At 51.9% G+C, this 27363-nt stretch overlaps 1 protein-coding gene across 4 annotated transcripts in view; it reads right to left on the bottom strand.

Moving 5' to 3' along the window:
• Positions 1–17739, bottom strand: part of LOC119956183 (carbohydrate sulfotransferase 3-like) — a 105825-nt gene extending 88086 nt beyond the window's left edge. For 2 of the 4 annotated variants that reach the window (XM_038783123.1, XM_038783125.1), the window contains exon 1: positions 17608–17739. The gene's annotated coding sequence lies outside the window, so the exon portion shown is untranslated. Of the gene's footprint in view, positions 1–16931; positions 17179–17607 lie in introns of those variants that run through there. The other 2 variants (XM_038783124.1, XM_038783126.1) reach the window with 1 other exon arrangement.
• Between the last annotated feature and the right edge of the window lie 9624 nt (positions 17740–27363).

Raw genomic sequence — 27363 nt, 5'->3', positions numbered from 1 at the left:
ACATTGGCTATTGGGGGCCGGATTCTCCGCGTACCCCGGGTACCCCGGCCGCGTGTTTCTCGGTGGTCTGCCATTCGCCGGCGGTGGAATTCTCAACTCCCGCCGCTTGTCAATGGGATTCCCCATTGAAGCCATCCCACGCACCGGGAAACCTGCAGGCGGGGGGCGCACCTCCGGCGGGAACAGAGGATCCCAATCCCAAGAGAATTCCGACCCCGATACATTTTGGCCAGGGCGCTTGCGGAGAACGCGTCCGCTCTTCTTCAAAATGGTGCGATCGGGAGTGTTTTTGCCCAGGCTCAGTTTAGCTTCTCCTTTGGAAGCCGCCATCTCCGACAGTGCAGCCCTCCCTCAGTCCTGCACTGGGGGAGGGCGTCAGCATCAACTCTGTACGCAATGCGCTGGCGTGGAGCGTGTGCCCTCAAGCTTGTTGACTCAAGAGAGTGCTGTCACTGAGCAGCAACTGAGTCTCAAGAGAGACCCCTGACCGTGGAGTTTTTATTTGTTTCTGTGACTGTTTCGAGTGTCAGTAACCAGACTGCCTGGCTGAACATGCGGCCAATCGCTCATCTCAAGACGCAGTAAACTCTGCGTCTCAGAATCCTCCTGGCTCATGGAGTTCTGCTTCACCTCATTGTGTCACTGGAGTGGCAGAAGTGACCACCATTGACAGCGTGCCTTTGATGTGAAAATATACGCACCAGTGTCTGGGTCTGACTTGTGTCTGACACTGAACCTATTGTACTCGTCTAAACCTCACAGCTGCAAGGGTGACCAGACGAGAACCAGATACCCTGGCGTTTTTCTTTAAAGATTTATCATGAAGCACGCACACCCAGAGCTCCAATCAAGTGGTCATAATTGGAGTCTCCCTCTGTATCAGACAAAGACTTGATTGAATGCACAAAAGCAAGCTTCATGTGCACTGTCATCCTCAGTGCGTGGTCTTCAGAACAGTCGGGCGGCATGATGGCGCAGTGGTTAGCACTGCTGCCTCACGGCGCCGAGGTCCCAGGTTCGATCCCGGCTCTGGGTCACTGTCTGTGTGGAGTCTGCACATTCTCCCCGTGTCTGCGTGGGTCTCGCCCCCACAACCCAAAGATGTGCGGGGTAGGTGGATTGGCCACGCTAAATTGCCCTTAATTGGAAAAAAAAACGAATTGGGTACTCTAAATTTATATTAAAAAGAAAGAACAGTCTCCTGACTGATGTTCCAATGACTACCTTGTGTTGGATCTTGTAACCTTACATGCTTCCGTTAAGAAAAAAATCATAGGAGCGCAGCAGGAGAAGGAGGCCATTCCTCCCATCCGTCTGTACCCGCTGCCCAGCAAGGGCATCTTAGCTTGTCCCACCCGCCTTCACCTCACAGCCCGGTGTCTTTGCCATTCCTCCTTAAAGAATGGAAGCCACATTGAATCTCCCTCCACTCCAGTCTCAGGCGGTGCATTCCGGGTCTCAACCGCTAGCTGTGCAAAACAAACTCTCCTCGTTCGCCTCCGGTCCTTTCGCGAATCACCTTAAATCTGTATCCGCTGGTGCACGACCCGCCTGCCAATGGGAACAGTTTAGAATCATGGAGTCAAAGAATCCCTCCAGTGCCGAAGGAAGCCAATCGGCCCATTGAGTCTGCACCGATCCTCCGAAAGAGCAGCCTGCCTAGGCCTAATCCCCCGCCCTATCCCCGCATCCCCACCTAATCTTTGGACTTTTGAGGGGCAATTCAGCACGGCCAATCCACCTCACCTGCTCATGTTTGGACGTCGGATTCTGCCCATCTGCTCTGTTGACAGCATGCCCGTAACATCGACGCTACGACCAAGAAAGCACAACAGCACCTGTACTTTCTCAGGAAACTAAGGAAATTCAGCCACGTCTACATTGACTCTTATCACTTTTTACAGATTGCACCATAGAAAGCATCCTATCTGGCTGCATCGCAGCCTGGTATGGCAACTGCTCGGCCCAAGACCGTAAGCAACTACAGAGAGTCGTGTACACAGCCCAGTCCATCACACGGACCCATCTCCCATCCACCGACTCTGTCTACACCTCCCGCTGCCTTAGGAAAGCGGGCAGCATAATCAAAGACCCCCTCCCATCCGGGTTATTCTCTCTTCCAACGGGCAGGAGATACAAAAGTCTGAGAACACGCACTAACAGGTTTAAAAATAGCTTCTTCCCCGCTGTTACCAGACTCCTGAATGACCCTCTTATGTGATGTGTTGGGTAAGCTGGGTCTGCGAGGACTGCGTTTACTGCAGCAGTGAGAGAGACAGGCTTCCAACACTTGAAGAAATGCAACTCGATTTTATTGAACTCCTAACTATTAAACATACTTTAACTGTGGGTTGACACTATGCTGAGTTGACTGGAGACCTGAGGCTAACCTGACCAGACTATCTTACGACCACATGGTGGATGTTCGTGTTGTTGCTCACGAGCTCTGACTGTCTCAGAGGCTGCATCCCGAGAGAGCAGAAAAACTAGTGCCCTCTGGCTTTATAGTGGTCGTGTCCTGTCTGGTGATTGGCTGCTGTGTTCTGTGTGTTCATTGGTCATCCTGTGTGTCAATCACTGCCTGTCTGTGCACCATCACATACGTGTGTGGATATTATGACATTATGGACTGAACTGATCTCTTCACACATCTTCTCTACTGAGCCGTACGACACATCGGATGCTTCATCCGACGCCTGTGTCTATACGTTGTGTATTTACCGGGGGGGGGGGTGTTGGCTGCAGCTGAAGACGTCGGCAACGCTGGCCTGAAGTAATGCGAGTTCAGATCTGTCAGAAAACGGCGATAGTGATGGGGTTAATTGCAGCTGAGGAGACAATAACATCAAACAAGAGGTTCATCAAACAGGATTAAAGGGTATCAAATTGATTTATATAAAGGCCCCAGCATCACACGGAGTGATTTAGTTATTTCCTCCGAGAGGAGTTAGGACTGCAGGGTAGTTCAATCAGCCTGCTTTTGATTTTAATGTTTATTGCTTCTGCTGCTGCGATTCTGAACGTGCTCGGCTAATTACATTGTCACAAAATGATTCCTCAAAGCACTATTGGCTGCAATCACCGCCCGCAGTGTGAGGGAGGACTTTGAGGATGTAAACGTGCCCTTCGCTAAAATCTGCCCTGTCGCTGTGGTAATTCTGTCAGCTATCTGTCAATGAGCCAACTCCGGCAGTCGGGTCATTAGCGTTACTTAGCATATTGGTAGCAATATATTAGATATCAGCGTATTAAATGCAAGCACAGTTAGATATACAGGGAATGAACAGCACAGACCCCTCCACCCATAGGACATAGGAGTAGAATTAGGCCATTCGGCCCATCGAGTCTGCTCCGCCATTCAATCATGGCTGATATTTTCTCATCCCCATTCTCCTGCCTTCTCCCCATAACCTCTGATCCCCTTATTAATCAAGAACCTATCCAACTCTGTCTTAAAGACACTCAGTGATTTGGCCTCCACAGCCTTCTGCGGCAAAGAGTTCCACAGATTCACCACCCTCTGGCTGAAGAAATCCCTCCTCATCTCTGTTTTAAAGGATCGTCCCTTCAGTCTGAGGCTGTGCCCCCGGGTTCTAGTTTTCCCGACAAGTGGAGACATCCTCTCCATGTCCACTCTATCCAGGCCTCGAAGTATCCTGTAAGTTTCAACACGATCCCCCCCCCTCATCCTTCTAAACTCCATCCGGCACAGACCCAGAGTCATCAACCGCTCTTCCAAGACAAGCTTCAGGGATCATTCTTGTGAACCTCCTCTGGACCCTTTCCAAGGCCAGCACATCCTTCCTTAGATACGGGACCCAAAACTGCTCACAATGCTCCAAATAGGGTCTGACCAGAGTCTTACACAGCCCAACAGGTTGGTACCATTATTTAGATAGGAGTGTCAGAACGCACAATCCCGAATGCATCATCGTTCATAGCACACTCAATCCACCATCTTGAGCTGTCCCCCAGCAGCCCACAATCAGAGCAATTACCCCCCCCCCCGCCCCCGTCCACTCCAGGGGAATGTTCATAGTGGGCCAGATGTCGAATAACGATGAGTCAGAATATAAGAGAGAGATAGAGAGCCTAGTGGAGTGGTGCAGCGACAACAATCTCTCCCTCAATGCCAGCAAAACTAAAGAGCTGGCCATTGACTTCAGGAAGCAAAGTACTGTACACACCCCTGTCAGTATCAACGGGGCCGAGGTGGAGATGGTTAGCAGTTTCAAATTCCTAGGGGTGCAAAATCTCCAAAAATCTGTCCTGGTCCACTCACTTTGACGCTATCACCAAGAAAGCACAACAGCGCCTATACTTCCTCAGGAAACTAAGGAAATTCGGCATGTCCACATTAACCCTTACCAACTTTTACAGATGCACTATAGAAAGCATCCTATCGGGCTGCATGACAACCTGGTATGGCGACTGCTCGGCCCAGAACCACAAGAAACTTCAGAGAGTCGTGAATACCGCCCAGTCCATCACACGAACCTGCCTCCCATCCATGGGCTCCATCTACACCTCCATCTGCACCTCCCTGCCTGAGGGAAGCGGGCTGCATAATCAAAGACCCCAGCTTACTCACTCTTCCAACTTCTTCCATAGGGCAGGAGATACAGAAGTCTGAGAACACGCACGAACAGACTCAAAAACAGCTTTTTCCCCGCTGTTACCAGACTCCTAAATGACCCTCTTATGAACTGACCTCATTAACACTACACCCTGTATGCTTCACCCGATACCAATGCTTATATAGTTACATTGTATACCTTGTGTTGCCCTATTATGTATTTTCTTTTATTCCCTTTTCTTCCCATGTACTTAATGATTTGTTGAGCTGCTCTCAGAAAAATACTTTTCACTGTACCTCGGTACACGTGACAATAAACAAATCCAATCCAATCCAATGTCAGACGTTGCTCACTCATGTTTTTTCATTTATTCTTTCAGAGGATGTGGGCGTTGCTGGTTGGGTCAGCATTTCTTCCCCAGCCCTGATTGCCCTCGAGACTGTGGTGGTGAGCTGCCTTCTTGAACCGCTACACACCGTGTAGAGTAGGTACATCCACAGTTCCATGGGCAATGGTTAGATTCTCTCATATTGGGCATGGTCATCGCCTGGCTTCCAGATGCATAATGGCACGGTGGCACAGTGGTTGGCACTGCTGCTCCACAGCGCCAGGGACCGGGTTTCGCTTCCCAGCTTGGGTGATTGTATGTGTGGAATTTGTACGTTCTCCCTGTGTCTGCGTGGGTTTCCTCCGGGTGCTCCGGTTTCCTCCCACAGTCCCAAGATGTGAAGGTTAGGTGGATTGGCTATGATATAAATTACCCCTTGGTGTCCAGGGGTGTGCAGGTTGGGTTGGGTTACGGAGATAGGGAGGGGGAGTTGGTCGAGATAGGGTGCTCTGTCGGAGGGTCAGTGCAGACACGATAGGACGAATGGCCTCCTTCTGCACTGTAGGGATCTATGATTACCTCACAGAGCAGCAGGGGAGAAGGGGTTGGACTCATTCATTCGGCCAATATCTGTCTCTCCAGCACCATCAGGAAAAAAAGATCACATGATCTGGTCATTATCACAGTGCTGATTGGGGGAGTTTACTGTGCACAAATTGGCTCCCGCTTTTCCCATAGTGCAACAGTGGCCAAACGCCAAACGTATTTCCGTGCCTGTAAAGCACTTTGAGACATCCGGCGGCCAATGGAAAGTGCCGTATAAACACAAATCTTTCCTTCACAATGCTGTGCTTCTCCAATGGTCTGAAATGGGCCTTTAAGGGGAGGAAGTCAACTGTATCCATGCTTCCAGTCTGAGACATTCAGCACAGCGAGCCAGTGCCAACAACAACTTTCCAATCCTTTGCCCTGTACGTGTAACAGTTCTGAAAGATGCAACCTGAGATAAGTGGTTACAGGAAGGGAAGTAGGTCATTCGACCCCTCAAGTAGTAACTCAATTTGGAAGGGAGAAGGCTACTAATGACAATTGTGATTTGTGAATTTACGCAACACCTTATGTTACATTAAAGCATCTCATGACACTTTGTGCAATGAATAATTCGCAAAGCGCAGCGAGCATGACTTCGGCAAACGTTGCCTTCTGATGCACCAGGGATTTACAACCCAAAGATGTGCAGGTTAGCTGGATTGACCACGCTAAATTGCCCCTTGTTTGGGAATGAAAATAATAATTGGGTACTCTAAATTTATTTTTAAAAGAGTCAGCTTACGTTAATAGTGAAGTTACTGTGAAAAGCCCCTAGTCGCCACACTCCGGCGCCTGTTCGGGTACACGGAGGGAGAATTCAGAATGTCCGAATGACCTAACAAGCACGTCTTTCGGGACTTGTGGGAGGAAACCGGAGCACCCGGAGGAAACCCACGGGGAGAACGTGCAGACTCCACACAGACAGTGACCCCAGCCGGGAGTCGAACCTGCTGTGAAGCAGCAGTGCTAACCACTGTGCCACGGTGTCGATTTGCTTTTCACACGTTTCTCAAGACTGAACACCTCCGGCGCAGCCATGCGCCATACTGGACCGCCTTCTCAGCAAACTCGCACTGCCGCCGCTGCCAGTTCCAAGCAGTACACGACACAGCCCCCACTCCTCCCCCCATGAAAACAGCCTTGACGTCAGGGACCCCCCTCCCCGACACCGGGTGTGAAAAACCCGCAAATAACTCAGCCAGGGAGGCAGGTGAGATTATCACCGACAGCGAGGCCCGCGTGTCGGAGCAGTGAATTATTCCCACAAAGTCCGGCTTCAAACACTGGGCACTTATTTTGAGCATACTCGAACCGTCCTGCGCTGCGGAAAGTGTAAGAATAAACCATCTGCGCAGGCAAACGGTCGAACGCCTAAAACTCTGAACAAGGAGGGGCAAGATGGTGTGGGAAAATCCATGTTTTCCAGGATAAGGGGCTGGTTTAGCTCACTGGGCTAAAACGCTGGCTTTTAAAGCAGGCCAGCAGCACGGTTCGATTCCCGTACCAGCCTCCCCGGACAGGCGCCGGAATGTGGCGACTAGGGGCTTTTCACAGTAACTTCATTGAAGCCTACTCGTGACAATAAGCCATTTTCATTTCATGAGGATTGAACACGAGTCTCTGAAACTCTGGTAAAAAAAAAATCCAGCAATTAAATGCAGTAAAAATAAGATTTGACTCCAATTAGCACAGACCTGCTCGGATTTAAACAGGCAACAAAACCTGGGAATGCCAGCCGAAATACCAGTAAAAATCCAGGGATCCAATTTAATATAAACAACACATCGTTTGGTTTAGTGTCCGTAAATCGAATGTTTATAAGAACACAACATGCAGTCAGGAAGTATTTATTACCCCACCAAGCGCAGTGCAAAGTTCAAGAATCTCTCCTTAAAACGCCTCTGGATGCGGGGGGATCGATTCCGAAGATCGAAATCCAGGATTGTGGATCAGAGGCTGGGAGAAGGGGTTAAGGCGGCAATCAGTCATGACCTGATGGAATGGTGGGACAGGCTCATGCGGCTGAATGGCCTCCTCCTCTTCCTAATCTGCCCATGCACCTTTTAAACCGGTTCTAAGAACGAAGAAAAGTACAGCACCGGAACAGGCCCTTCGGCCCTCCAAGCCTGTGCTGACCATGCTGCCCGTCTAACCTAAAACCGTCTACACTTCCGGTGTCCCTATCCCTCTATTCCCATCCTATTCATGTATTTGTCACGACGCCCCTTAAACGTCACGATCGTCCCTGCTTCCACCACCTCCTCCGGCAGCGAGTTCCAGGCACCCACTACCCTCTGTGGAAAAAAAACTTCCCTCACACATCTCCTCTAAACCTTGCCCCTCGCACCTTAAACCTAGGCCCCCTAGTAATTGACTCTTCCATCTTGGGAAAAAGCTTCTGACTATCTACTCTGTCCATGCCCCTCATAATTTTGTAGACTTCTATCAGGTCGCCCGTCAATCTCTGTCGTTCTATTGAGAACAAACCGAGTTTATTCAACCTCTCCTCATAGCTAATGCCCTCCACACCAGGCAACATCCTGGTAAACCTCTAGCACCCTCTCTGAAGCCTCCACATCCTTCTGGTAGTCTGGCAACCAGAACTGAACACTATACTCCAAGTGTGGCTTGAGTAAGTTTCTATACAGCTGCAGCATGACTTGCCAATTTTTATACTCAATATACCAGCCGATGAAGGCAAGCATGCCGTATGCCTTCTTGACCACCTTTATGCTTGCACGTTCTCCCCGTGTCTGCGTAGATTTCCTCCCGGTGCTCAGGTTTCCTCCCACAGTCCAAAGATGTGTAGCTTAGGTGGAGTTACGGGAAAAGGGTGGGGGAGTGAGTAGGGGGCTCTTTCGGAAGGTCGGTGCAGACCCGATGGGCCGAATGGGCCTCCTTCTGCACTGCAGGGATTCAATGAGTGTGCTTTAAACTCATATGATACACATAACCCAGGAGAGTCTGCTGGTTCAAGAGCCCTGTTCTAAGTGACTTCGACAAGGGAGACTGGACATACTTGACAGCCTTTCTCATAGAACAGTACAGCACAGAACAGGCCCTTCGGCCCTCGATGTTGTGCCGAGCAATGATCACCCTACTTAAACCCACGTAACCCGTAACCCAACAATCCCCCCATTAACCTTACACTACGGGCAATTTATCATGGCCAATCCACCTAACCCGCACATCTTTGGACTGTGGGAGGAAACCGGAGCACCCAGAAGAAACCCACGCACACACGGGGAGGACGTGCAGACTCCACACAGACAGTGACCCAGCCGGGAATCGAACCTGGGACCCTGGAGCTGTGAAGCATTGATGCTAACCACCATGCTACCGTGAGGCCCCCCTTTCCTGGGCCAATAACTGTCATTCGAGGAAGGCCTTGTCAAAGCAGTCTTAAATTTCTTGAGGTGCTCACCAAAGAGCGCCAACATGGGCTCGGGCTTTGTAATTTAGGTCGAAGGAACATGCGGGTTATTACTGAATTAGGACCAGGATGTTTGTATCCTGATATCGCAAGCAATGCTTTACCAATGTTTAATTGATCCGCCTCATATCAAAGGGCAAATTTCTCATATTTCCTCGGTAGTGGTAGGAAGCCAATCGCAACACTATTAACAGCAGGCTTCCCCTGACTCTCTTATCTCTCTCTCTCCATCTACACCTCCCACTGCCTGGGGAAAGCGGGCAGCATAATCAAAGACCCCTCCCACCCGGCTTACTCACTCTTCCAACTTCTTCCATCGGGCAGGAGTTACAAAAATCTCACAGCACACACACAAACAGACTCAAAAACAGCTTCTTCCCCGCTATTACCAGACTCCTAAACGACCCTCTTATGGACTGACCTCATTAACACTACACCCTGTATGCTTCAACCGATGCGGATATTATGTAGTTATATTGTGTAGTTATATTGTGTACCTTGTGTTGCCCTATTATGTATTTTCTTTTATTTTGTTTTCATCTACTTAATGATCTGTTGAGCTGCCCGCAGAAAAATACTTTACACCGTACCTCGGTACACGTGACAATAAACAAAATCCGATCCTTTCACCCTCAAGTCTTGGAAAGGTTGTCCAAACGCTCGCTTTCCTGGTGACCACAAGGCGGTGTGCGCCCACGGGGCTGCTGGGACAATGCAGAACATCCCGCCTGAGCAAAATCCCAGTCCCTCCCCAGCCGGACTCTCATTTCGGAGTCAGGTCGTTGGAGGTTTCAGAGACTTGGGCACAAAACCTAGTCTGAAACCTCCATGCAGTAGTGCCCGGTGATGCTGCATTTCACTGCCTTTTGATTGAGATGTTAAACCGGGGGGGGGGGGGGGGTGCCAACGCAATCAAAAGTGTTGACTTCTGCAATTAAAAGGTACTGCTATCCATTTTGCAGTACACTTATTTTGTAACACTTGCCTGTCATCAGGAACTCTGATCCAGTAAGATACAAGCACTGGACCCGTATCTGCCTATTTGATGAAGGAGCTACGCTCCAATGAAGGATCTGAGGAAGGAGCAGCGCTCCGAAAGCTAGTGATTCCAAATAAACCTGTTGGACTTTAGCCTGGTGTTTTAAGACTTCTTACTGTGCCAACCCCAATCCAACGTCGGCATCTCCACATCATGCTTATTGAAATCACACACAATAGTTCCAGAGTACATTTATCAACTGCCCACTTTGCAAACCTAGTTTGATTTTTTCATTGCCTGCGTGTTTTGAACAACATCATTAGCCAACCATTTGCAGGCGACACAGTACTGAAGTAAATGAAGTGACCATAGTCCCAGATGACCATTGGCTGCTTTCCCCTTTGAGCGGGGAGAGCTGACTGGTGGTGATTTAACCCGAGGGTCACGACACCTCAGGCGAGGGGCGAGGTTGAGAAGGCGGGGCCTTCATGAATAACCTCAGCCGGTACGGGAATTGAACCCACGCTGCTGACCTCGCCCCACCACCCAAACCAGCCGACTGAGTTAAACCGGCAACACAGAACTATTCAAGGGCTATCCGTGTGCTCGAGCCACACGTGACCTGATCATTGACCTCTCGGCTGTTGGTGAGAACTTACAGTCTGCAAACTGACTGCCTCGTTTCTACGCTTCACCAGCAATGGTGCTTCAAAAGTACATCATTAATTAATAATCTTTATTGTCACAAGTAGGCTTACATGATCACTGCAATGAAGTTACTGTGAAAATCCCCCAGTCGCCACATTCCGGCGCCTGTTCGGGTACACAGAGGGAAAATTCAGAATGTCCAAATTACCTAACAAGCACGTCTTTCGGGACTTGTGGGAGGAAACCAGAGCACCCGGAGGAAACCCACGCAGACACGGAGAGAACGTGCAGACTCCACACAGTCAGTGACCCAGCGGGGAATCGAACCTGGGACCACTATGAAAATGAAATGAAAATCGCTTATTGTCACGAGTAGGCTTCAATGAAATTACTGTGAAAAGCCCCTAGTCGCCACATTCCGGCGCCTGTCCGGGGAGGCTGGTACGGGAATTGAACCGTGCTGCTGGCCTGCTTTAAAAGCCAGCGATTTAGCTGGGTGAGCTAAACCAGCCCCATGCTGCAAAGCACTGAAGGCACTATATAAATGCACTGATTTATTTCTGCAGCCACTGTCTCTGGGTAGGAACCTGGGCTCAATTTTCTGTATTAGGTCTGGAGTGGGGAGGATGTGTGGTGACAGGGGTGACTTTCTTGTTGTGGACACAACCTTGTGGGGCAGCGAGTTCACGTCCCTGCCTCTGAGCCAGATGTTCCGGGTTCGAGTCCCGCCCCAGGACTTGACGGCCATGGAAGGTGCGTTCATAATGCAGCCAAACAGATTGGGTGTCAACTTGCAAACACGCCAATAGCTCGAGATAAGAGCGGGAGAGGGCGCCCCTCAAGCTATAAGCCCCTGGTCATAAACTAGCGACCTGTTCTTGGGATTACTAGCTATGGCTGGCTTAGTGCACCATTAGCTTGGGAAGAGAATTGGAATATGGTGCAACTACAAACTTGGAGATCATTCATTGCCCAGCCACTAAAAAAAAATAGGAAGTGACAGTTATAGCCAAGAACAGTGAAGCGTGGCAGAAATATATATGGGTAAATCTCTGGAAAGCACATTCCTCATACCCCAGAAAACAGCACATAGGTCAGTTTGCCTGCTTTGCTGTGCAGTGTCCCAGATTTTAAGGGAAGCCAGTTACCTCGGTTGGCGGGCGTGGTACAGAATTACGCCAATGATATAGGTTCAATTCCTGCTCCGACTTACGAACCGCCTCCTCCCTTTGAGCTTGGAAGGCAATGGCAACCCAGCACTGACAAAGAGGTCAAATAAAACGGTTCAGAGTGAATCATCAGGAGGCAACGGGGCAAGGCCAGCAGCAAGGTGGCACGGTGGTTAACACTGCTGCCTCACAGCATCAGGGACCCGGGTTCGATCCCGGCCTCGTCTGTGCGAAGTCTGCACGTTCTCCCCCGTGTGTGCGTGGGTTTCCTCCGGGTGCTCCGGTTTCCTCCCACAGTCAAAAGATGCGCGGGTTAGGTGGACTGGCCGTGGTCGATGCGCGGGGGTTACCGCAGATAGGGTGGGGGGAGGGGGAGGGTGCTCTTTCAGAGGGTCGATGCAGACTCGATGGGCCAAATGGCCTCCTCCTACACTGGAGGGGTTCTATTGATTCTATGGGCCTTGTTATCATAGAATTTACAGTGCAGAAGGAGGCCATTCGGCCCGTCGAGTCTGCACCGGCTCTTGGAAAGAGCAGCCTACCCAAGGTCAACACCGCCACCCTATCCCCATAACCCAGTAACCCCACCCAACCCAACACTAAGGGCAATTTTGGACACTCAGGGCAATTTATCATGGCCAATCCACCTAACCTGCACATCTTTGTGACTGTGGGAGGAAACCGGAGCACCCGGAGGAAACCCACGCACACAGGGGGAGGACGTGCAGACTCCACACAGACAGTGACCCAAGCCGGAATCGAACCTGGGACCCTGGAGCTGTGAAGCAATTGTGCTATCCACAATGCTACCGTGCTGGGCAGAGCGGGCATGACTCCTGATTCCAGCTCATTAAATATTGACAGCACATCAAGTCGGGGGAGATTGGCGTCCATCGCAAACCCAAAAGATATATATATTAATATAAAAATCGTGGGTGCTGGAAGCTGATATAAAAAGGAGTGCTGGGAAATAATAGGTCTGGCAGCATGTCTGGAGGGGAGAGATAAAGATGGTTTTGACTCCAATATGGCCCTTCTTCAGAACTGTTTGAGCTTGGAAAAGAGTCACATTTGACTCATAGCGCCAACTCTCTCTCTCTCTCTCTCCACAGTTGCTGCCAAGTCTGTTGTTTTTCCAGTAACTTCTGCTTCTATGAAGACGTTCTGTGCTCCCTTCAATCAACCGGGTCAAGAACAGGCTTTCAAAAAATTCACCCCACAGTTACAAGTCTGCTCACAAGAGATGGTCCCAACTCATGGGGACGAAGGAGCGGATGCTGGTGTGCGTGTTCTCGCTCTTTCTGTGAGTTAGTGGAAGGCTCCACAGGACCCAGGAAGGTCTGACGGACAGAGCTGCTGTTTTCACACCTTCACCCTCTTTCCCGTGGACACCGGAAAGAACTTGCATTTTTCTACAGCGTCTTTCTCGTGACACCAAAGCGCTTTATCGCTCTTTCTCCTTTTGAAACGTCGTCGTTGCAAGGCGGCTGGCAGTTGGTGCAGAGCAAGATCCCACAGGCCCTCGGGGACAATGGGCCGACAATCGTTTTTTTTTTCCCCCCTTCTGTCATTTGCTGGAGGGTTACGGGCCGGGACACCAGAGTTGAACTCCCCGGCCACTCTACGAAATAAAGCCGTCGGATTTTTCCAATCCACTCAAGTGGGCGAATGGGGCCTGGCTTAAACACCTCATCGGAAAGACACATCCCTGACAGTGCAGCGCTCCCTCAGTACTGACCCTCTGACAGTGCGGCACTCCCTCGGTACTGACCCTCTGACAGTGCGGCACTCCCTCAGTACTGACCCTCTGACAGTGCGGCACTCCCTCAGTACTGACCCTCTGACAGTGCAGCACTCCCTCAGTACTGACCCTCTGACAGTGCAGCACTCCCTCAGTACTGACCCTCCCACAGTGCAGCGCTGCCTCAGTACTGACCCTCTGACAGTGCGGCACTCCCTCGGTACTGACCCTCTGACAGTGCGGCACTCCCTCAGTACTGACCCTCTGACAGTGCGGCACTCCCTCAGTACTGACCCTCTGACAGTGCAGCACTCCCTCAGTACTGACCCTCTGACAGTGCAGCACTCCCTCAGTACTGACCCTCCCACAGTGCAGCGCTGCCTCAGTACTGACCCTCTGACAGTGCGGCACTCCCTCGGTACTGACCCTCTGACAGTGCGGCACTCCCTCAGTACTGACCCTCTGACAGTGCAGCACTCCCTCAGTACTGACCCTCTGACAGTGCGGCACTCCCTCAGTACTAACACTCCGACAGTGCGGCGCTCCCTCAGTACTGACCCTCTGACAGTGCAGCACTCCCTCAGTACTGACCCTTTTGACAGTGCAGCGCTCCCTCAGTACTGACCCTTTGACAGTGCGGCACTCCCTCGGTACTGACCCTCCCACAGTGCAGCACTCCCTCAGTACTGACCCTCTGACAGTGCAGCACTCCCTCAGTACTGACCCTCTGACAGCGCAGCACTCCCTCAGTACTGACCCTCTGACAGCGCAGCACTCCCTCAGTACTGACCCTCTGACAGTGCAGCACTCCCTCAGTACTGACCCTCTGACAGTGCAGCACTCCCTCAGTACTGACCCTCTGACAGCGCAGCACTCCCTCAGTACTGACCCTCTGACAGTGCAGCACTCCCTCAGTACTGACTCTCTGACAGTGCAGCACTCCCTCAGTACTGACCCTCTGACAGTGCGGCACTCCCTCAGTACTTTTCGTCAAAAAAAAATTCATTCACGGGATGAGGGCGAGGCTGGCTGGGCCAACATTACTTGCCCGTCCCGAATTGCCCTTGAATGGCTTCCCCGGCTATTTCAGAGAATGGCAGTTATTAGCCAACCCCATTTCACCTGATGGTCACATCTCTGGAGCGGGGCTCGACCCCCCCCCAGGTAGGGGGACTACCAAGTGTGCAGGGCTGACAATGTAGGAGAGTTCGCAGGCTGACCTATGGCGGGACAGGACGCGAATGCTCCTGCAGTGGCCGTATCCGGCACGGTGGCACAGTGGTAAGCACAGTTGCTTCACAGCTCCAGGGTCCCAGGTTCGATTCCCTGGCTTGGGTCACTGTCTGTGCGGAGTCTGCACGTTCTCCCCGTGTCTGCGTGGGTTTCCTCCGGGTGCTCCGGTTTCCTCCCACAAGACCGAAAGATGTGCTGTTAGGTAATTCGGACATTCTGAATTCTCCCTCCGTGTACCCGAACAGGCGCCGGAGTGTGGCGACTAGGGGCTTTTCACAGTAACTTCTTTGCAGTGTTAATGTAAGCCGACTTGTGACAATAAAGATTATTCTTAGAACCACCTTTGTACCACTCAACACATAGAACATCGAACATTACAGCGCAGTACAGGCCCTTCGGCCCTCGATGTTGCGCCGTCCTGTGAAACCTCTCTAAAGCCCATCTACACTATTCCCTTATCGTCCATATGCCTGTCCAATGACCATTTGAATGCGTTTAGTGTTGGCGAGTCCACTACTGTTACAGGCAGGGCATTCCACGCCCTTACTACTCTCTGAGTAAAGAACCTACCTCTGACATCTGTCCTATATCTATCTCCCCTCAATTTAAAGCTATGTCCCCTCGTGCTGGACATCACCATCCGAGGAAAAAGGCTCTCACTGTCCACCCTATCTAATCCTCTGATCATCTTGTATGCCTCAATTAAGTCACCCCTTAACCTTCTTCTCTCTAACGAAAACAGCCTCAAGTCCCTCAGATCTTCTAACAGGGTCATTCCTATTTGGGTGGGTGGAATTAATAGGCTCCTACAGCCCGTGCGAAGAGAGGGGATGGTGGTTCCATTCCCCCTCCCCAACCAGCGGATATCAGACAGGATTCAGAGTCAGACCCAGCCTCCGCTCGATGGGGCTCACACCTCCTATCAGTGAATTAACACACAAAATCCAGCTTGTTGTTCCACCCAGTCACATCGATTTACAGCACGGAACGAGGCCCTTTGGCCCACTGTGTCCACACCCCTCATCAAACACCTATCTATTCTAACCCCATTTTCCAGCACTTGCTCCGTAGCCTTGCGTGGCAATGACACTCATCTAAATGCTTCTTAAATGTTGTGAGGGTTACCAGCCCGACCACAATTGCAGACAGCGAGCCCCAGATTCCTACCACCCTCTGGGTCAAGACGTTTTTCCTCAAATCCCCGCCAAACCCCCCCTGCCCATTACCTTAAATCTATATTCAAGCCATCTTATGTTGTGGGGGGAAAAATCAGTGATTAAAAAAACATCGGCCAAGGGAAACTGCTACACCTCTGAACCAGCAATAGTAGGTGGTGTGAAAAAAAATCACACAATTTACACTCTCCGGGGAAACAAGGACATGGAACGCAAGCCCCTGAAATGTTGGGAAGAATCCAGCACATTCATGCAATAGAGATAAGATTAAACTTCAATTACCACAGACCTGGGAACTCCACGGTCTGGAGGTTCACCTCCAAGTCGCTGGAAATTTATCACCCGTTCCTTCACTGTCGCTGGGTTAAAATCCTGGCATCCCTCCCTAACAGCACAGTGAGTGTACCTACGGCACATGGGCTGGCGTGATGCAAGGTGGCACCACCTTCTCACGGGCAACTGGGGATGGGCAATACACACTGGCCTAGCCAACGTCCTGCAAATGATTTTTTTTTAAAAAGGCTGTCCTGCGTAGCGCTGCTGCTTCACAGCTCCAGGGTCCCAGGTTCGATTCCCCGCTGGGTCACTGTCTGTGCGGAGTCTGCCCATTCTCCCAGTGTCTGCGTGGGTTTCCTCCGGGTGCTCCGGTTTCCTCCCTCAATCCAAAGTGGGGTGACGTGGATGGGGTGGGGGTTGAGCCTGGATAGGGTGGACTTTCCGAGGGCCGGTACAGGCTCGATGGACCGAATGGCCTCCTTCTGCACTGCACCGCTTCTATGATTGAGAACAGCCCCAAAAATCTGGCCCAAAACACCAGCACAAACGCAGGGATCCAATTTAATTTTAAAAAAAAGACACATTTACTGTTTGTCAATCAGCTGTTGGGGAGACTATTTGCTACATTCAACATTTTCGCACAGAAAGGATGGCCTGAGAGTGCCTCAATTCTCCTCTGAGACAACTCATGGCCTGGAAAGGGTTTACCCCAGTGGGGGGGGGGGGGGGGGGGGGGGGGAGGAAAAGTGCAGACGTGGGTGGAAGAAAGGGAGGAACTCACCTCTGTCTGACAAGTGTGGGCTCCCAGACTCTCTCCCAGCTCGGTTAAGCAGTCTGTAAAACAGAGCCTTTGATGGGGGTGACAATCGAAGCCCACGCGCGTTTCATTACAGAATCTGGAGGCGAGTGAAGTCTCTCCTTCTGGGAGAACCGTCTCAGAAAAAGTGGCCCCACCGGCCCCGAAATGCAAGGAAAGCCACACATGCAGAGTGAATCAGGTCAGATGCAGAAGGTTTGCAGGGGCTGCCTCTCTGCAGCGGGAGGGGAAAGCAACAACAACAACAAAAAGGACTTGTGAAAAAAGATACAACTGTCTTGTCAGAAGTTTGGAGAGGAAGGACCAATCGCAGGGACTCCTGCCCCCCCCCCCCCCCCCCCCCCCAACAAGGCACTCTTTGAAAAGTAGCAACAACAAAAAAAAACTTTGGGACAAGAGTGTGACAAAAGGTCTGCGTTCAGTTTCACCCCCCACCCAAAAAAAAACAGTCCTGGGAATCTGAAAAACTGCCAAGTTGAGGAAAATGCAATTTAAAATAATTCTGTGAGACAGAGACAGAGAGAGGAGACGATTAAAACCTGGGGGGGGGGGGGGGGGGGAGGACATAACTGCTCAGAAATAAAGCACAATTTGGGGTTTTGCTGGTTGGAGGCTGTTTGTAAAATAAAGATTCTCTTACCCTGAGCCACGGGCTGTACATCTCATCCAGTCCCAGCCACAGGATCACCTCCCCCCTCTACCCCTCTTGTCTCTTTCTCCAACCTTCCTCGGTTTGAAATAGACACAAAGGGATGAGGAGGAAGGAGGAAGGGAGGCGGGGGGCGGGGGGGGGGGGGGGGTGTAATGGAGAAATTCGCACAGCGGACTCAGCGGGGTTGGACAGGGGTTCTCTGCAACTCCAGGCTTTGAGATACCCCTGCCTTTCCCGTCGGCATCGTTTCCACCCCGATCCCGCCCCCGGGAGGAGGAGGAGGAGGGAGGGAGGGAGGGATAGGGCTTGCAGGCTCACTCCGCACAGCTCGCCCGGGGATGAATGAAACTCACACACACACTGGCGTCAGTTTCAGCGGGGAGGCGCGGGCGGCTGGGCTCCAGCACTGACCCAGCACCCCCTCCCCTCTTCTCTTCAGCCCACCCCCCACTCAAGACTTTGCAAGAGGCATCCTGGATTTCTTTAAGAAGGGTCGGATTTCCCTCCCACACCCCCTCAAAATATGCTTGTGCAGTATACCAGCCAAGAGGGTACAGCCTGGTACACTGCTACAGAATACCAGTCAAGCGGGTACAGCCTGGTACACTGCTACAGAATACCAGCCAAGAGGATACAGCCTGGTATACTGTTACAGAATACCAGTCAAGAGGGTACAGCCTGGTACACTGCTACAGAATACCAGCCAAGAGGATACAGCCTGGTATACTGTTACAGAATACCAGTCAAGAGGATACAGCCTGGTACACTGTTACAGAATACCAGTCAAGAGGGTACAGCCTGGTACACTGCTGCAGAATACCAGCCAAGCAGATACAGCCTGGTACACTGCTACAGAATACCAGCCAAGCGGGTACAGCCTGGTACACTGCTACAGAATACCAGCCAAGCGGGTACAGCCTGGTACACTGCTACAGAATACCAGCCAAGCAGATACAGCCTGGTACACAGCTACAGAATACCAGCCAAGCAGATACAGCCTGGTACACTGCTAAAGAATACCAGCCAAGCGGGGACAGTCTGGTGCATTGCGACAGAATACCAGCCAAGCGGGTACAGTCTGGTGCATTGCTGCAGAATACCAATCAAGACGGTACAGCCTGGTACCTGGCTGCAGAATACCAGCCAGGCGGGTACAATCTGGTACATGGTTGCAAAATGCCACCCAAGAGGGTACAGCCTGGTACACGGCTTCAGAATGCCAGTCAAGAGGGTGCAACCTGGCACACGGCTGTAGAATACCAGCAAGATGGTCTTACCTGCTGCACTGCTGTAGAATATCAGCCAAGAGGGTTCAACCTGGTACATTGCTGGAGAGTAACAGATAAGAGGAGGGGGATCCAGCACTGGCTCAAGTCTTGGTTCAATGGGCATGAGATACCCTCAATTACGACACAGGAGAGAAGATTGGTAATTCAAAGGCTTTAATTACCAGAGAACTGGACAGCTGCCGAGAAGTGTGGTCACAGCACGCTGCCCAGTGAGCATCACCTTATAATCCGTTTCCTGGGGGCGGAGCCAGAGGAGGAGTCTCCCAGGGTTCCAAGCCCTGTCTTAAAGGGCCAATGTATTAAAGGCAAGGTACAGTTACAGCAGTTACCGATACCATTCATCACATTCACCCCCTGTTTAAAAAAACACATAGTCCGTCGGGGTAAAAGTGGAGTTATAAGTTCAGTCTTTTGGGTGGTCTGACCGTCCGTGCTGACCTTCTCCGCTCCGGTGGTGGTTCCGTGGATATGGTCGGTTTCGGTGATGGTATATCCGGGAGCACGGTTAACTGAGCCTTTGCCCGCTTTGGGGCGGGGGGGTATCCGGGGTGACTAGGGTGATTGGTGCCGGTGCCAGCTGGGGGGCAGGGGGTGCTTTGGGGGGGGGGCGCTGTCGGGGTTGGCAGTTGGTGCGGGGAGGGGAGCGTCGGTAGGAGGGGGGAGGTCGGTGGGGAAGCCGGCGGGTGCCAGGTCTCGCAGGGAGACGGTATCCTGCCTGCCGTCGGGGTGCTCGACGTAGGCGTACTGAGGGTTTGCGTGTAGCAATTGGACCCTCTCGACTATCGGATATGTTTTATGGCTCCTCACGTGTCTCCGGAGTAGAACTGGTCCCGGAGTCGTCAGCCAGCGTGGAAGCGAGACCCCAGAGATGGTCTTCCTGGGGAAGACAAACAAACGATTGTGAGGGGTCTCGTTCGTGGCCGTACAGAGGAGCGACCGAATGGAGTGCAGGGCATCAGGTAGGACCTCCTGCCAGCGGGCGATTGGGATACTTCTTGACCGTAGGGCTAGAAGGACGGCCTTCCAAACTGTCGTGTTCTCCCTCTCCACCTGCCCGTTTCCCCGCGGGTTATAGCTCGTCGTTCTGCTCGAGGCAATGCCCTTGCTGAGCAGATATCGACGCAGCTCATCGCTCATGAACGATGTACCCCGGTCGCTGTGGATATAAGAGGGGAAACCAAACAGTGTGAAGATGCTGCGCAGTGCCTTGATCACGGAGGCCGAGGTCATATTGGGGCAGGGGACAGCAAAAGGGAAGCGGGAAAACTCATCGATAATGGTGAGGAAATAGATGTTGCGGTTGGTGGATGGGAGGGGCCCTTTGAAGTCCACACTTAGTCGCTCAAAGGGCCCAGAGGCCTTTATCAGGCGAGCCCTGTCTGGTCGATAGAAGTGCGGTTTGCATTCCACTCAGATCTGGCATGCCTTAGTCATGGCCTTGACCTCCCCTGTGGAGTAGGGTAGGTTGCGGGACTTGATGAAATGGGCAAGCCGGGTGACCCCCGGTGGCAGAGGTCATCGTGGATGACTCTCTGCCGGTCTTTTTGCGCGTTGGCGCACGTGTCACGGGACAGGGCATCCGAGGGCTCGTTGAGCTTCCCCGGGTGATATTTAATATCGTACGTATAGGTGGAGACCTCTATCCTCCACCTCAGAATTTTGTCGTTCTTTATTTTGCCCCGTTGTGTGTTATCGAACATAAAGGTGACCGACCGTTGGTCGGTGATGAGGGTGAACCTCCTACTGACTAGGTAGTGCCTCCAGTGTCGCACGGCCTCCACAGTGGCTTGTGCCTCCTTCTCGACTGCAGAGTGCCGGATTTCCGAGGCGTTGAGGGTTCGGGAGAGGAACACTACTGGTCTGCCCGCCTGGTTGAGGGTAGCAGCCAGGGCGACGTCGGATGCGTCACTTTCTACCTGGAAGGGAATGGCTTCGTCCACCGCGTGCATGGCGGCCTTGATGATGTCAGCCTTGATACGGCTGAAAGCCGACTGGGCCTCAGCCGTCAGGGGGGAAAACGTGGTCTTAATGAGTGGGCGGGCTTTGTCCGCATATCTGGGGACCCACTGGGCGTAATAGGAGAAAAGCACCATTTGAGTGCCTTGAGGCTACGGGGGAGGGGGAGTTCCTTAAGGGGACGCATGCGGTCGGGGTCTGGGCCTAGGACCCCGTTTTCCACGACGTAGCCGAGGATGGCTAGCCGGGTTGTGTGGAACACACATTTCTCTTTGTTATATGTGAGGTTGAGGGCCCGGGCAGTCTGGAGGAACTTCCTCAGGTTTGCGTGTAGGGGCGCCGAGTTTTTGGTCAGAAGTCCAGGCGCTTCCTCTGGACAGAGCCGCAAAATCGGAGAATCCAGCCCTGAGTGTCGACACCAACGGAGAATCCGTGGACTTTTAAGACAGAAAAAAAGGGCACGCACCTGGACCGATTTTGCTACCGTTGAGGGGCTAGCACCGGCGCCACATGGAACACAATCAATTCCAATCCCACTGATGGGTTGGATGGGGCCAGAAGGCACCCAGTGGTGGGGGGGGGGCCTGGGGGGGACACCTATATGACCCGTGGCGCCAGATTCAAAGTGGGCTGTTAGCGGCGTGCGCAGTTGCATGGCTGCCTTGCCGGCTGCGGCAATGATGTTCCGTCGACAGCGACCCCACAGCCCACCTGCTGGCCTACTCCCCCCCCCTCCCCGCCCCTCCCCCAGCCCTGGCAGGAGTCACCGGGCCAACAGCACAACTATCAGCAAACTATGGTGATGCTGGACGCTTTCCGTACCCCCCCCCCCCCCCCCCCCCCCCCCACCCCGCTCTCCCTCAGCGGCACCATACAATTTCACGATTTTTAAAAGCACAAGTGAACCGCGCGAAACCCGGCCCACCGGGAGGCGGAGAATCGCGGAGGCCCCGGAGAAAACCGGGTCGCACCTGCTAATGATGCGCAACCGGTGTCGACTGTACGTGCGGGGTGAACACGCACTGACGCAGTTTTCAAGGTGATGGGGAATGCCGATTTGCCGTGAAATCGGCAATTGCCGTGACCTTCGCGTCAGAAGATATTCTCCACCAAATCACATTTCCGATTTCGGCGTCAGCTAAAGGAGAATCCGTCCATGGTTCTTTCAGTCATATCGGGGTTCAAGTAGCCCCAAAAGGAGGGTGAGTTGTACCCAACAGGCCAGGCCATGGGAGTGCCCGAGAAATAAAGTAGGGCAAGGCACACTCCACGAGGCAGCCTGGTGCCAGTCACACAATCGGATTAATGTGATGCCAGCCATCACCCAGTTTGGGGATGAATGACAACGAGTGCAGACAGGCAGGTTTAACAAGGCGCCCTCCTTGATAAAACTTCAGCCTTGGCTGAGCTACTAATATTCTCACCTCAGAGGGTCGGGTCATCAAGTCCAATTCCACAAAACCTTGTGCTGACGTTGAGGGAGTGGTGAGTAATCCAGCCCATTAATCGGAACAGTGCTCCCAACAGTGACCACTGGGGGTGGCGTGGGGGTGGGGTGGCGTGGGGGTGAGGTGGGCCCCACTCTCCCAATTATCTGACCCGTGTTTTCACAGCACGGCAGCACGGTAGCATGGTGGTTAGCATAACTGTGGTTTCCTCCCACAGTCCAAAGATGTGCGGGTTAGGTGGATTGGCCATGCTAAATTGCCCGTAGTGTCCTAAAACGTAAGGTTAAGGGGGGGTTGTTGGGTTACGGGTATAGGGTGGATACGTGGGTTTGAGTAGGGTGATCATGGCTCGGCACAACATCGAGGGCCGAAGGGCCTGTTCTGTGCTGTACTGTTCTATATTAACTGAGCTGTTCATTGGCTGAAAGCATAGAACATAGAACATAGAACAGTACAGCACAGAACAGGCCCTTCGGCCCTCGATGTTGTGCCGAGCAATGATCACCCTACTCAAACCCACATATCCACCCTATACCCGTAACCCAACAACCCCCCCCCCCCCATACCTTACTTTTAAGGACACTACGGGCAATTTAGCATGGCCAATCCACCTAACCCGCACATCTTTGGACTGTGGGAGGAAACCGGAGCACCCGGAGGAAACCCACGCACACACGGGGAGGATGTGCAGACTCCGCACAGACAGTGACCCAAGCCGGGAACCGAACCTGGGACCCTGGAGCTGTGAAGCATTTATGCTAACCACCATGCTACCGTGCAGCAATAACAGGGTTCTCAGAATCATGGTTTCTGGGGAAGAAAATTGAGCAGGGATAGGCCATTTGGCCCATCGAGCCTGCTTCGCCATTCAATAAGATTCTCTGTCACGGAGAATTCCAAACACCAACTCGCCTATCCCTGTTCAAGGAGAGGTACTTTCCGGCTGGAACAGGTACCTGTTGGCGGCTAAGGACTTGAATCTGAGCTAGAGGAGAGTGACGAATGACTCTGGGAGAGAAAGGGGGCAGAGCCTGGCGTCACGGAGCCGCTCGGGATGAACGGCAGGGACGCGCACCGGGACAAACATCAACCGTTGTTGGAGGACCATCGACTCGGTGAAAAGACGCTCTTTGGTCTGCCTGAAAACTGTTGGTCTTCCTCGGGAAAGAGTTGTTCCTGAATGAGTGTTGCAGACAGGCACATTCCAAAGCCCAGGTCTACCTGCTGAGGGACACGTTAAAAGTGGGTGCAGAGGCGCAATGGGGGAAGGTCGCTGTCTAAGACCTTTCAGCCAGAGGAAGGGAATTGTCAAGAATTCCCTTGGGCCGAATGACTCACATTGAATGGGCAGCACGGTAGCACAAGCGGATAACACTGTGGCTTCACAGCGCCAGGGTCCCAGGTTCGATTCCTGGCTTGGGTCACTGTCTGTGCGAAGTCTGCACGTTCTCTGCGTGGGTTTCCTCCGGGTGCTCCGGTTTCCTCCCACAGTCCAAAGACGTGCAGGTTAGGTGGACTGGCCATGATAAATTGCCCTGAGTGTCCAAAAAAGGTTAGGAGGGGTTACAGGGGTAGGGTGGAAGTGAGGGCTTAAGTGAGTTGGTGCAGACTCGATGGGCTGAATGGCCTCCTTCTGCACTGTATATTCTGTGAACGTATACGGTGAATATTACATGTATCAGAATTGCATTGAAGCACCTCAGGTTGGAACTCTGGCACCATTTGTAATTTTCTTTTAATTCTTTCATGAGATGTGGCGTCGCTGGCTGTGCCAGTGTTTATTGGCCGTCCCTAATTGCCTTTGAAGGGGCAGCTGTGGCTCTGGAGACACATGTTGGCCAGACCGGGTAAGGACGGTAGATTTCCTTCCCTAAAGGACATTAATGAACTAGACGGATTTTTAATGACAATTGACAATGGTTTCATGGTCATCATTAGGCTTTTTAATTCCACGTCTTTTTTTTAAATGGCAGGATTTGAACCTGGGTCCCCAGAGCATTACTCTGGGTCTCTGGTTTGCTAGTCCATTGACAATATCGCTACGCCACCCCTTCCCCAGTTTGACATGGCTGCATGGTATTTCTTTCTGTATGGAAGCACCTCAGGGTGCAACATGATGTAGCTAGAGAACCTGAATTTCATTGCACTTTGGATGATGGCCACTTTGAAATGTTTGTAATGTTATAGAACATAGAACAGTACAGCACAGAACAGGCCCTTCGGCCCTCGATGTTGTGCCGAGCAATGATCACCCTACTCAAACCCACGTATCCACCCTATACCCGTAACCCAACAACCCCCCCCCTTAAAATTACTTTTTAGGACACTACGGGCAATTTAGCATGGCCAATCCACCTAACCCGCACATCTTTGGACTGTGGGAGGAAACCGGAGCACCCGGAGGAAACCCACGCACACACGGGGAGGACGTGCAGACTCCGCACAGACAGTGACCCAAGCCGGGAATCGAACCTGGGACCATGGAGCTGTGAAGTATGTATGCTAACCACCATGCTACCGTGCTGCCCTGATATTTTTCAGATATTCTTTCAGATATTTGATATTTTTCAGATATTCTTTCAGATATTTTACGAATAAAGTATATTTTTTGCGCTTCCTGTTTATTTTTCAATGCTTGCCGATTTTCCAGCCAAAGGCATTTTTTTAGAGGGATTGAAGGGATGATTATCTCATTCATGTGAGGAGGGAAGGTGGCCAGAATTTAAAAGGTGCTACTACAGAGAGGAAGGCAGGCAGAGGGTTTGGGTCTTCCGAACCTGATGTATTATTACTGGGTGGCGAATGTGGAGAAGGTGCGGAGATGGGTCAGAGGGGTTGACTCCCAAGGGGTCAGAATGGAGGAGAGTTTGTGCAGGGGGTCGGGATTGAAAGCGCTAGCGAAAGCGCCGCTCCCAATAGCCCCGGGGAAATACTCAGGGAGTCCGGGTATAATAGCTGATGTACCATCGATTGCACGCGAGGCGAGTGATTTACCAAAGTCTGGCTTTAATTAACTAGAACACAGCTCTGCGATCGTCTACAGTGGAAAGGGACGATCGTCAGGCGTTTGAGCATTTATACCTCGTTAATAGAGGCGTGGTTAACTCAGCCTCTCGGCCAATCGGTCGAGAGGCACATGACCGACCAGGACCAATGGTAAGCCGACGTTCTGGCCCAATGGCAGACGAGTATGCAGATCATATCATCACAATAGCTTCATTGAGAATTTGGAGGCAGTTTCGACAGCACTTCGGGTTGGGGGCGGGGGCAAGGGATATGCCGATTCGGGGGAACCATAGATTTGAGCCAGGGAAGTAGGATGGAAATTATCGGAGACGGGAGGAGAAAGGAATTAGAACACTAAAAGATTTATTTCTTGGGGGTCGTTTTTGCGGGATTGAAGGAGCTGGGAGCGAAGTATGGGCTGGAGCAGAGGGAAATGTTTAGATACATGCAGGTTCGAGACTTTGCCAGAAAGGAGATACAGAGCTTCCCGGTAGAGCCGGCTTCCACATTGCTGGAGGAGGTGCTGACGATAGGTGGTCGGGGGTAGTGTCAGCGGTTTATGGGGCTATTTTGGAGGAGAAGGCGCCGCTAGAAGGGATGAAGGCAAAGTGGGAGGAAGAATTGGGAGAGGGTATGGAGGAGGGGTTCTCGTGTGAGGTGCTCCGGAGCGTGAACGCCTCCACCTTGTGTGCGAGGTTGGGGCTGATACAGCTGAAGGTGGTGTATAGAACACAGAACAGTACAGCACAGAACAGGTCCTTCGGCCCTCAATGTTGTGCCGAGCCATGATCACCCTACTCAAACCCACGTATCCACCCTATACCCGTAACCCAACAACCCCCCCCTTAACCTTACTTTTATTAGTACACTACGGGCAATTTATCATGGCCAATCCACCTAACCCGCACATCTTTGGACTGTGGGAGGAAACCGGAGCACCCGGAGGAAACCCACGCACACAGGGGGAGGACGTGCAGACTCCACACAGACAGTGACCCAGCCGAGAATCGAACCTGGGACCCTGGAGCTGTGAAGCATTTATGCTAACCACCATGCTACCCTGCTGCCCATAGAGGGCACCTCACCAGGGCGAGGATGAGCCGGCTCTTTGAGGGGGTAGAAGATGTCTGTGAACATTGCGGGAGGGCGGGGGCCCCGCAAACCACGTTCATATGTTTTGGTCCTGTCCAAAGCTGGAGGATTACTGGAAGGAGGCGTTTAGGGTAATCTCTAAAGTGGTGCACGTGAAACTGGACCCGGGCGCTCGGGAGGCCATATTCGGGGTGTCGGACCAGCCGGGGCTGGAAACGGGCGCGGAGGCCGATGTTGTAGCCTTCGCCTCGTTGATCGCCCGAAGGCGGATCCTGTTAGGGTGGAGATCAACCTCTCCACCCCATGCACTGGCATGGCGGGGGGACCTGCTGGAATTCTTGATGCTTGAAAAGGTCAAATTTGAACTGAGGGGAAGGATGGAGGGATTCATTATGCGTTATTCATTATGCACTTTAGAGAATTGAATCACATCGAACATTAGGGGGGTCGGGGGCTGGGAGCGGTGAGGGGAGGGGGACTGTATGGGTTAATGGTGACTATGGGTGATTCCTGATTCCTTTTTGTTATTTGTTTATGTGAACATGTGGGCCGTGTATCAGGTTTGGTGGGAGGATGGGATCGTTGTTATTGATATGGGGATTGACATTACTGATTATTGTTTATTGTTGGGTGTAAATTTGGGAGAAAATGTGAAAAAGGAGACTAAAAAAATATTTATTTTTAAAGTATATTTTTTGCAAAAAGGAACTTGGTAGATATGTCCCAATATTTTCCAGGTCTTAGTAGAGGAGATAGCAGAAAGGGGGCATTTCTTACATCTGCAAGGGGTAGCCATGATGCGGAGATGCCGGCGTTGGACTGGGGTGAGCACAGTAAGAAGCAACACCAGGTTACAGTTTAACAGGTCTGTTTCGAATCACTAGCTTTCGGAGCACTGCTCCTTCCTCAGGTGAATGGAAGGAGCTGGTCTCCGAAAGCTAGTGATTTGAAAC

The sequence above is a fragment of the Scyliorhinus canicula genome, chromosome 22 (assembly GCF_902713615.1).
Source record: "Scyliorhinus canicula chromosome 22, sScyCan1.1, whole genome shotgun sequence".
Lineage (NCBI taxonomy): Eukaryota > Metazoa > Chordata > Chondrichthyes > Carcharhiniformes > Scyliorhinidae > Scyliorhinus > Scyliorhinus canicula.
Note: the sequence above shows the minus strand (reverse complement) of the source record. Positions and strands in the feature narration are given on the sequence as shown.